The following is an 11,629-nucleotide window of genomic DNA, read 5'->3' on the forward strand; positions in this document are numbered from 1 at the left end:
ATAGTTCCATAGCTCCATAGCCCCGGAGCTCCATAGCCCCGGAGCTCCATAGCCCCGGAGCTCCATAGCTCCATAGCCCCGGAGCTCCATAGCCCCGGAGCTCCATAGCCCCGGAGCTCCATAGCTCCATAGCCCCGGAGCTCCATAGCCCCGGAGCTCCATAGCCCCGGAGCTCCATAGCTCCATAGCCCCGGAGCTCCATAGCCCCGGAGCTCCATAGCCCCGGAGCTCCATAGCTCCATAGCCCCGGAGCTCCATAGCCCCGGAGCTCCATAGCCCCGGAGCTCCATAGCTCCATAGCCCCGGAGCTCCATAGCCCCGGAGCTCCATAGCTCCATAGCCCCGGAGCTCCATAGCCCCGGAGCTCCATAGCTCCATAGCCCCGGAGCTCCATAGCCCCGGAGCTCCATAGCTCCATAGCCCCGGAGCTCCATAGCCCCGGAGCTCCATAGCCCCGGAGCTCCATAGCTCCATAGCCCCGGAGCTCCATAGCCCCGGAGCTCCATAGCCCCGGAGCTCCATAGCTCCATAGCCCCGGAGCTCCATAGCCCCGGAGCTCCATAGCTCCATAGCCCCGGAGCTCCATAGCCCCGGAGCTCCATAGCTCCATAGCCCCGGAGCTCCATAGCCCCGGAGCTCCATAGCCCCGGAGCTCCATAGCTCCATAGCCCCGGAGCTCCATAGCCCCGGAGCTCCATAGCTCCATAGCCCCGGAGCTCCATAGCCCCGGAGCTCCATAGCCCCGGAGCTCCATAGCCCCGGAGCTCCATAGCCCCGGAGCTCCATAGCCCCAGAGCTCCATACTTCCATAGCCCCAGAGCTCCATAGCTCCATACTTCCATAGCTCCAGCCGCGGAGGGTGCTGGCTGGTGGCTCCATAGCTCCATACTTCCATACTTGCAGCCACGGAGTTGGCTAAAATTGCACTAAGTGCGAAAGCCCATTCATTTACAACGGCGTGTCCGCCAGGCGGCGACATTTCCCCGTTACCGGTGGCTGCGCGGCGGGTGAGTGACAGAGCTTATCCGAGCGGCTGGAACTCTGCGCCGGCGTGGTCGAGCGTGAGGCCCCGGCCCTTTGGCTGCCTGGTACCTAAAACACTTCCATTGATCCAGCCACGGAGGGTGCTGGCTGGTGGCTCCATAGCTCCATAGCTCCATAGCACCAGAGCTCCAGAGCTCCACAGCACCAGAGCTCCATAGCTCCATAGCACCAGAGCTCCATAGCTCCATAGCACCAGAGCTCCATAGCTCCATAGCACCAGAGCTCCATAGCTCCATAGCACCAGAGCTCCATAGCTCCATAGCACCAGAGCTCCATAGCTCCATAGCACCAGAGCTCCATAGCTCCATAGCTCCAGCCTGGGTGGCTGGTGGCTCCATAGCTCCATACTTCCATAGCTCCAGTCAGAGAGTGTGCTAAAATTGCACTAAGTGCGAAAGCCCATTCATTTACAACGGCGTGTCCACAAGGCGGCGACATTTCCCCGTTACCGGTGGCTGCGCGGCGGGTGAGTGACAGAGCTTATCCGAGCGGCTGGAACTCTGCGCCGGCGTGGTCGAGCGTGAGGCCTCGGCCCTTTGGCTGCCTGGTACCTAAAACACTTCCATTGATCCAGCCACGGAGGGTGCTGGCTGGTGGCTCCATAGCTCCATAGCTCCATACCTCCAGAGCTCCAGAGCTCCATAGCACCAGAGCTCCATAGCTCCATAGCACCAGAGCTCCATAGCACCAGAGCTCCATAGCTCCATAGCACCAGAGCTCCATAGCTCCATAGCACCAGAGCTCCATAGCTCCATAGCACCAGAGCTCCATAGCTCCATAGCTCCATAGCACCAGAGCTCCATAGCTCCATAGCACCAGAGCTCCATAGCTCCATAGCACCAGAGCTCCATAGCTCCATAGCACCAGAGCTCCATAGCTCCATAGCACCAGAGCTCCATAGCTCCATAGCACCAGAGCTCCATAGCTCCATAGCACCAGAGCTCCATAGCTCCATAGCACCAGAGCTCCATAGCTCCATAGCACCAGAGCTCCATAGCTCCATAGCACCAGAGCTCCATAGCTCCATAGCACCAGAGCTCCATAGCTCCATAGCTCCAGCCTGGGTGGCTGGTGGCTCCATAGCTCCATACTTCCATAGCTCCAGTCAGAGAGTTGGCTAAAATTGCACTAAGTGCGAAAGCCCATTCATTTACAACGGCGTGTCCACAAGGCGGCGACATTTCCCCGTTACCGGTGGCTGCGCGGCGGGTGAGTGACAGAGCTTATCCGAGCGGCTGGAACTCTGCGCCGGCGTGGTCGAGCGTGAGGCCTCGGCCCTTTGGCTGCCTGGTACCTAAAACACTTCCATTGATCCAGCCACGGAGGGTGCTGGCTGGTGGCTCCATAGCTCCATACCTCCAGAGCTCCAGAGCTCCATAGCACCAGAGCTCCATAGCTCCATAGCACCAGAGCTCCATAGCACCAGAGCTCCATAGCTCCATAGCACCAGAGCTCCATAGCTCCATAGCACCAGAGCTCCATAGCTCCATAGCACCAGAGCTCCATAGCTCCATAGCTCCATAGCACCAGAGCTCCATAGCTCCATAGCACCAGAGCTCCATAGCTCCATAGCACCAGAGCTCCATAGCTCCATAGCACCAGAGCTCCATAGCTCCATAGCACCAGAGCTCCATAGCTCCATAGCACCAGAGCTCCATAGCTCCATAGCACCAGAGCTCCATAGCTCCATAGCACCAGAGCTCCATAGCTCCATAGCACCAGAGCTCCATAGCTCCATAGCTCCAGGGCTCCATAGCTCCATAGCTCCAGGGCTCCATAGCTCCAGGGCTCCAGGGCTCCATAGCTCCAGGGCTCCATAGCTCCAGGGCTCCAGGGCTCCATAGCTCCATACCTCCAGAGCTCCATACCTCCAGAGCTCCAGAGCTCCATAGCACCAGAGCTCCATGGCTTCAGAGCTCCATAGCACCATAGCTCCATACCTCCAGAGCTCCAGGGCTCCATAGCTCCATAGCTCCATAGCTCCATAGCTCCATACCTCCAGAGCTCCATAGCACCAGAGCTCCATGGCTCCATAGCTCCAGCCTGGGTGGCTGGTGGCTCCATAGCTCCATACTTCCATAGCTCCAGTCAGAGAGTTGGCGAAAATTGCACTAAGTGCGAAAGCCCATTCATTTACAACGGCGTGTCCGCCAGGCGGCGACATTTCCCCGTTACCGGTGGCTGCGCGGCGGGTGAGTGACAGAGCTTATCCGAGCGGCTGGAACTCTGCGCCGGCGTGGTCGAGCGGCTGGCCTCGGTAGTTGAGGTACCAGGGGTGGGGCGGGGAGCTCCAGGCGGGTCTTGTGAGAGAGTGAAGCCGAGCGGCTGGAACTCTCGGCCGGCCTGGTCGAGCGGCTGGCCTCGGTAGTTGAGGTACCAGGGGCGGGCTGGGGAGCTCCAGGCGGGGCTTGTGAGAGAGTGAAGCCGAGCGGCTGGAACTCTGGGCCGGCCTGGTCGAGCGGCTGGCCTCGGTAGTTGAGGTACCAGGGGCGGGCTGGGGAGCTCCAGGCGGGGCTTGTGAGAGAGTGTAGCCGAGCGGCTGGAACTCTGGGCCGGCGTGGTTGAGCAGCATGCCCGCGGAGGTGGCTCTTCCATAGGCAGGGAGGGTGCTGGAGCTCCACACTTCCCTAGGCAGGGAGGGTGCTGGAGCTCCACACTTCCATAGGCAGGGAGGGTGCTGGAGCTCCACACTTCCATAGGCAGGGAGGGTGCTGGAGCTCCACACTTCCATAGGCAGGGAGGGTGCTGGAGCTCCACACTTCCATAGGCAGGGAGGGTGCTGGAGCTCCACACTTCCATAGGCAGGGAGGGTGCTGGAGCTCCACACTTCCATAGGCAGGGAGGGTGCTGGAGCTCCACACTTCCATAGGCAGGGAGGGTGCTGGAGCTCCACACTTCCATAGGCAGGGAGGGTGCTGGAGCTCCACACTTCCATAGGCAGGGAGGGTGCTGGAGCTCCACACTTCCATAGGCAGGGAGGGTGCTGGAGCTCCACACTTCCATAGGCAGGGAGGGTGCTGGAGCTCCACACTTCCATAGGCAGGGAGGGTGCTGGAGCTCCACACTTCCATAGGCAGGGAGGGTGCTGGAGCTCCACACTTCCATAGGCAGGGAGGGTGCTGGAGCTCCACACTTCCATAGGCAGGGAGGGTGCTGGAGCTCCACACTTCCATAGGCAGGGAGGGTGCTGGAGCTCCACACTTCCATAGGCAGGGAGGGTGCTGGAGCTCCACACTTCCATAGGCAGGGAGGGTGCTGGAGCTCCACACTTCCATAGGCAGGGAGGGTGCTGGAGCTCCACACTTCCATAGGCAGGGAGGGTGCTGGAGCTCCACACTTCCCTAGGCAGGGAGGGTGCTGGAGCTCCACACTTCCATAGGCAGGGAGGGTGCTGGAGCTCCACACTTCCATAGGCAGGGAGGGTGCTGGAGCTCCACACTTCCATAGGCAGGGAGGGTGCTGGAGCTCCACACTTCCATAGGCAGGGAGGGTGCTGGAGCTCCACACTTCCATAGGCAGGGAGGGGGCTGGAGCTCCACACTTCCATAGGCAGGGAGGGTGCTGGAGCTCCACACTTCCATAGGCAGGGAGGGTGCTGGAGCTCCACACTTCCATAGGCAGGGAGGGTGCTGGAGCTCCACACTTCCATAGGCAGGGAGGGTGCTGGAGCTCCACATCCACACTTCCAGCCACTGCATGCTGGCACTTCCACCTTGCTTGCTAAGTCGGCGTGATCTTGCCCAAAAAGTCCCTCCTCACCTCCAGCTGGAAGTGGAAAAAAATCCTCCACCTGCTTGGCCGAGGTTCTGGAAGCCAGCAGCTCGCAGAATGTTGCCAAAGTTTCACTGGAAGGAAAAGAAAAGAGAAGACCGAGTGCGCATTTCACCTACCGCCGAATGTCCACAAGAGGGAAGTGTCACTCCGTCGCAGAATCTGCGCCGACGCACTCGGCACCCTTCGAATTTATGGTGCCGGTGCGGGTGTTCTGGGTGCAAAAAGGCCGCCCAAGTGGTAGAAAAAAATCAGACTTCGTCTCTTAGGTCGAAATTAATGCCAAGTTTTGAAATGCGCTGGCAGGGGTGGACCAGGGCCCGTTAGAAGTGCTTAGCCGAGGTCCTGGAAGCCTAACCCGGCGTGATCTTGTGCAAAAAGCCGCTGCTGAGCTCCAGCTGGAAGTGTAAAAAGAACCGGGCTGGATCAAAAAAAGAACCGGGCGGCCCGTTAAAATTGCTTAGCCGAGGTCCTGGAACCCTAACCCGGCGTGATCTTGTGCAAAAAGCCGCTGCTGAGCTCCAGCTGGAAGTGTAAAAAGAACCGGGCTGGTTCAAAAAAAGAACCGGGCGACCCGTTAGAAGTGCTTAGCCGAGGTCCTGGAAGCCTAACCCGGCGTGATCTTGTGCAAAAAGCCGCTGCTGAGCTCCAGCTGGAAGTGGAAAAAGAACCGGGCTGGATCAAAAAAGAACCGGGCGACCCGTTAAAATTGCTTAGCCGAGGTCCTGGAAGCCTAACACGGCGTGATCTTGTGCAAAAAGCCGCTGCTGAGCTCCAGCTGGAAGTGTAAAAAGAACCGGGCTGGATCAAAAAAAGAACCGGGCGGCCCGTTAAAATTGCTTAGCCGAGGTCCTGGAACCCTAACCCGGCGTGATCTTGTGCAAAAAGCCGCTGCTGAGCTCCAGCTGGAAGTGTAAAAAGAACCGGGCTGGTTCAAAAAAAGAACCGGGCGACCCGTTAGAAGTGCTTAGCCGAGGTCCTGGAAGCCTAACCCGGCGTGATCTTGTGCAAAAAGCCGCTGCTGAGCTCCAGCTGGAAGTGGAAAAAGAACCGGGCTGGATCAAAAAAGAACCGGGCGACCCGTTAAAATTGCTTAGCCGAGGTCCTGGAAGCCTAACACGGCGTGTTCTTGTGCAAAAAGCCGCTCCCGAGCTCCAGCTGGAAGTGTAAAAAGAACCGGGCTGGATAAAAAAAAAAAGAACCGGGCGACCCGTTAGAAGTGCTTAGCCGAGGTCCTGGAAGCCTAACACGGCGTGATCTTGTGCAAAAAGCCGCTCCCGAGCTCCAGCTGGAAGTGTAAAAAGAACCGGGCTGGATAAAAAAAGAACCGGGCTGGATCAAAAAAGAACCGGGGGACCCGTTAAAATTGCTTAGCCGAGGTCCTGGAAGCCTAACCCGGCGTGATCTTGTGCAAAAAGCCGCTCCCGAGCTCCAGCTGGAAGCGTAAAAAGAACCGGGCTGGATAAAAAAAAGAACCGGGCTGGATCAAAAAAGAACCGGGCGACCCGTTAAAATTGCTTAGCCGAGGTCCTGGAAGCCTAACACGGCGTGGTCTTGTGCAAATAGCCGCTCCCGAGCTCCAGCTGGAAGTGTAAAAAGAACCAGGCTGGATAAAAAAAAGAACCGGGCTGGATCAAAAAAGAACCGGGCGACCCGTTAAAATTGCTTAGCCGAGGTCCTGGAAGCCTAACACGGCGTGGTCTTGTGCAAATAGCCGCTCCCGAGCTCCAGCTGGAAGTGTAAAAAGAACCAGGCTGGATAAAAAAAAGAACCGGGCTGGATCAAAAAAGAACCGGGCGACCCGTTAAAATTGCTTAGCCGAGGTCCTGGAAGCCTAACACGGCGTGATCTTGTGCAAAAAGCCGCTCCCGAGCTCCAGCTGGAAGTGTAAAAAGAACCGGGCTGGATAAAAAAAGAACCGGGCTGGATCAAAAAAGAACCGGGCGACCCGTTAAAATTGCTTAGCCGAGGTCCTGGAAGCCTAACACGGCGTGTTCTTGTGCAAAAAGCCGCTCCCGAGCTCCAGCTGGAAGTGTAAAAAGAACCAGGCTGGATAAAAAAAAGAACCGGGCTGGATCAAAAAAGAACCGGGCGACCCGTTAAAATTGCTTAGCCGAGGTCCTGGAAGCCTAACACGGCGTGATCTTGTGCAAAAAGCCGCTCCCGAGCTCCAGCTGGAAGTGTAAAAAGAACCGGGCTGGATAAAAAAAGAACCGGGCTGGATCAAAAAAGAACCGGGCGGCCCGTTAAAATTGCTTAGCCGAGGTCCTGGAAGCCTAACACGGCGTGATCTTGTGCAAAAAGCCGCTCCCGAGCTCCAGCTGGAAGTGTAAAAAGAACCGGGCTGGATCAAAAAAGAACCGGGCTGGATAAAAAAAAGAACCGGGCGGCCCGTTAAAATTGCTTAGCCGAGGTCCTGGAAGCCTAACCCGGCGTGATCTTGTGCAAAAAGCCGCTCCCGAGCTCCAGCTGGAAGTGTAAAAAGAACCGGGCTGGATAAAAAAAGAACCGGGCTGGATAAAAAAAAGAACCGGGCGACCCGTTAAAATTGCTTAGCCGAGGTCCTGGAAGCCTAACACGGCGTGATCTTGTGCAAAAAGCCGCTCCCGAGCTCCAGCTGGAAGTGTAAAAAGAACCGGGCTGGATCAAAAAAGAACCGGGCTGGATAAAAAAAAGAACCGGGCGGCCCGTTAAAATTGCTTAGCCGAGGTCCTGGAAGCCTAACCCGGCGTGATCTTGTGCAAAAAGCCGCTCCCGAGCTCCAGCTGGAAGTGTAAAAAGAACCGGGCTGGATAAAAAAAGAACCGGGCTGGATAAAAAAAAGAACCGGGCGACCCGTTAAAATTGCTTAGCCGAGGTCCTGGAAGCCTAACACGGCGTGATCTTGTGCAAAAAGCCGCTCCCGAGCTCCAGCTGGAAGTGTAAAAAGAACCGGGCTGGATAAAAAAAGAACCGGGCTGGATCAAAAAAGAACCGGGCGGCCCGTTAAAATTGCTTAGCCGAGGTCCTGGAAGCCTAACACGGCGTGATCTTGTGCAAAAAGCCGCTCCCGAGCTCCAGCTGGAAGTGTAAAAAGAACCGGGCTGGATCAAAAAAGAACCGGGCTGGATAAAAAAAAGAACCGGGCGGCCCGTTAAAATTGCTTAGCCGAGGTCCTGGAAGCCTAACACGGCGTGATCTTGTGCAAAAAGCCGCTCCCGAGCTCCAGCTGGAAGTGTAAAAAGAACCGGGCTGGATAAAAAAAAAGAACCGGGCGACCCGTTAAAATTGCTTAGCCGAGGTCCTGGAAGCCTAACACGGCGTGATCTTGTGCAAAAAGCCGCTCCCGAGCTCCAGCTGGAAGTGTAAAAAGAACCGGGCTGGATAAAAAAAGAACCGGGCTGGATAAAAAAAAGAACCGGGCGACCCGTTAAAATTGCTTAGCCGAGGTCCTGGAAGCCTAACACGGCGTGTTCTTGTGCAAAAAGCCGCTCCCGAGCTCCAGCTGGAAGTGTAAAAAGAACCAGGCTGGATAAAAAAAAGAACCGGGCTGGATCAAAAAAGAACCGGGCGACCCGTTAAAATTGCTTAGCCGAGGTCCTGGAAGCCTAACACGGCGTGATCTTGTGCAAAAAGCCGCTCCCGAGCTCCAGCTGGAAGTGTAAAAAGAACCAGGCTGGATAAAAAAAAGAACCGGGCTGGATCAAAAAAGAACCGGGCGACCCGTTAAAATTGCTTAGCCGAGGTCCTGGAAGCCTAACACGGCGTGATCTTGTGCAAAAAGCCGCTCCCGAGCTCCAGCTGGAAGTGTAAAAAGAACCGGGCTGGATAAAAAAAGAACCGGGCTGGATCAAAAAAGAACCGGGCGACCCGTTAAAATTGCTTAGCCGAGGTCCTGGAAGCCTAACACGGCGTGATCTTGTGCAAAAAGCCGCTCCCGAGCTCCAGCTGGAAGTGTAAAAAGAACCGGGCTGGATAAAAAAAGAACCGGGCTGGATCAAAAAAGAACCGGGCGACCCGTTAAAATTGCTTAGCCGAGGTCCTGGAAGCCTAACACGGCGTGTTCTTGTGCAAAAAGCCGCTCCCGAGCTCCAGCTGGAAGTGTAAAAAGAACCGGGCTGGATAAAAAAAGAACCGGGCTGGATCAAAAAAGAACCGGGCGACCCGTTAAAATTGCTTAGCCGAGGTCCTGGAAGCCTAACACGGCGTGATCTTGTGCAAAAAGCCGCTCCCGAGCTCCAGCTGGAAGTTTAAAAAGAACCGGGCTGGATCAAAAAAAGAACCGGGCTGGTTCAAAAAAGAACCGGGCGACCCGTTAAAATTGCTTAGCCGAGGTCCTGGAAGCCTAACACGGCGTGTTCTTGTGCAAAAAGCCGCTCCCGAGCTCCAGCTGGAAGTGTAAAAAGAACCGGGCTGGATAAAAAAAAGAACCGGGCTGGATCAAAAAAGAACCGGGCGACCCGTTAAAATTGCTTAGCCGAGGTCCTGGAAGCCTAACACGGCGTGTTCTTGTGCAAAAAGCCGCTCCCGAGCTCCAGCTGGAAGTGTAAAAAGAACCAGGCTGGATAAAAAAAAGAACCGGGCTGGATCAAAAAAGAACCGGGCGACCCGTTAAAATTGCTTAGCCGAGGTCCTGGAAGCCTAACACGGCGTGATCTTGTGCAAAAAGCCGCTCCCGAGCTCCAGCTGGAAGTGTAAAAAGAACCAGGCTGGATAAAAAAAAGAACCGGGCTGGATCAAAAAAGAACCGGGCGACCCGTTAAAATTGCTTAGCCGAGGTCCTGGAAGCCTAACACGGCGTGATCTTGTGCAAAAAGCCGCTCCCGAGCTCCAGCTGGAAGTGTAAAAAGAACCGGGCTGGATAAAAAAAGAACCGGGCTGGATCAAAAAAGAACCGGGCGACCCGTTAAAATTGCTTAGCCGAGGTCCTGGAAGCCTAACACGGCGTGATCTTGTGCAAAAAGCCGCTCCCGAGCTCCAGCTGGAAGTGTAAAAAGAACCGGGCTGGATAAAAAAAGAACCGGGCTGGATCAAAAAAGAACCGGGCGACCCGTTAAAATTGCTTAGCCGAGGTCCTGGAAGCCTAACACGGCGTGTTCTTGTGCAAAAAGCCGCTCCCGAGCTCCAGCTGGAAGTGTAAAAAGAACCGGGCTGGATAAAAAAAGAACCGGGCTGGATCAAAAAAGAACCGGGCGACCCGTTAAAATTGCTTAGCCGAGGTCCTGGAAGCCTAACACGGCGTGATCTTGTGCAAAAAGCCGCTCCCGAGCTCCAGCTGGAAGTTTAAAAAGAACCGGGCTGGATCAAAAAAAGAACCGGGCTGGTTCAAAAAAGAACCGGGCGACCCGTTAAAATTGCTTAGCCGAGGTCCTGGAAGCCTAACACGGCGTGTTCTTGTGCAAAAAGCCGCTCCCGAGCTCCAGCTGGAAGTGTAAAAAGAACCGGGCTGGATAAAAAAAAGAACCGGGCTGGATCAAAAAAGAACCGGGCGACCCGTTAAAATTGCTTAGCCGAGGTCCTGGAAGCCTAACACGGCGTGTTCTTGTGCAAAAAGCCGCTCCCGAGCTCCAGCTGGAAGTGTAAAAAGAACCAGGCTGGATAAAAAAAAGAACCGGGCTGGATCAAAAAAGAACCGGGCGACCCGGTAAAATTGCTTAGCCGAGGTCCTGGAAGCCTAACACGGCGTGATCTTGTGCAAAAAGCCGCTCCCGAGCTCCAGCTGGAAGTGTAAAAAGAACCAGGCTGGATAAAAAAAGAACCGGGCTGGATCAAAAAAGAACCGGGCGACCCGTTAAAATTGCTTAGCCGAGGTCCTGGAAGCCTAACACGGCGTGATCTTGTGCAAAAAGCCGCTCCCGAGCTCCAGCTGGAAGTGTAAAAAGAACCAGGCTGGATAAAAAAAAGAACCGGGCTGGATCAAAAAAGAACCGGGCGACCCGTTAAAATTGCTTAGCCGAGGTCCTGGAAGCCTAACACGGCGTGATCTTGTGCAAAAAGCCGCTCCCGAGCTCCAGCTGGAAGTGTAAAAAGAACCGGGCTGGATAAAAAAAAGAACCGGGCTGGATCAAAAAAGAACCGGGCGACCCGTTAAAATTGCTTAGCCGAGGTCCTGGAAGCCTAACCCGGCGTGATCTTGCCCGAAATTCGGCCTCTATACTTCCATTTTAGGTACCAGGCGCTCATAGTGTGTTGGTCCCACTAGTCAGTGTACTGGTCCCACTCGCTAGTGTACTGGTCCCCCTAGTCAGTGTACTCATCCAGTTACCCCCCGTTTTCCAAAACACCATCGGCACGTATAAGGGGGGGACTCCTGAGAGAGATGAGGTATATGGCAGCGCAACACCAATCCGCTCCGCGCTGGTTCCCATGTCGGCTACGGATGAATAAAACCAGCCTGTCCCCCCTGGAGCTCACGAGACACGGAATTTTTTCTAAGTGCCAACGGCTCTTCCGAGCAAACGTGTCCGCTCCGGCTGGTTCCCCCGTCGGCCTCGAATGACGAAAAATGCCGGTCTCCGCCCGGAGCTCATGACAAACGAAAAATTTTCTAAGTGCCAACGGCACTAGCGAGCGAATGTGTCCGCTCGGCGCTGGTTCCCGGGTCGAACCCGGAAGACGAAAAACGCCGCTCTCCGCCCGGAGCTCATGACAAACGAAAAATTTTCTAAGTGCCAACGGCACTAGCGAGCGAATGTGTCCGCTCGGCGCTGGTTCCCGGGTCGAACCCGGAAGACGAAAAACGCCGCTCTCCGCCCGGAGCTCATGACAAACGAAAAATTTTCTAAGTGCCAACGGCACTAGCGAGCGAATGTGTCCGCTCGGCGCTGGTTCCCGG

Source organism: Syngnathus leptorhynchus, unplaced genomic scaffold, assembly GCF_054491065.1.
Source record: "Syngnathus leptorhynchus isolate UIUO unplaced genomic scaffold, UIUO_Slep HiC_scaffold_88, whole genome shotgun sequence".
Taxonomy (NCBI): Eukaryota; Metazoa; Chordata; class Actinopteri; order Syngnathiformes; family Syngnathidae; genus Syngnathus; species Syngnathus leptorhynchus.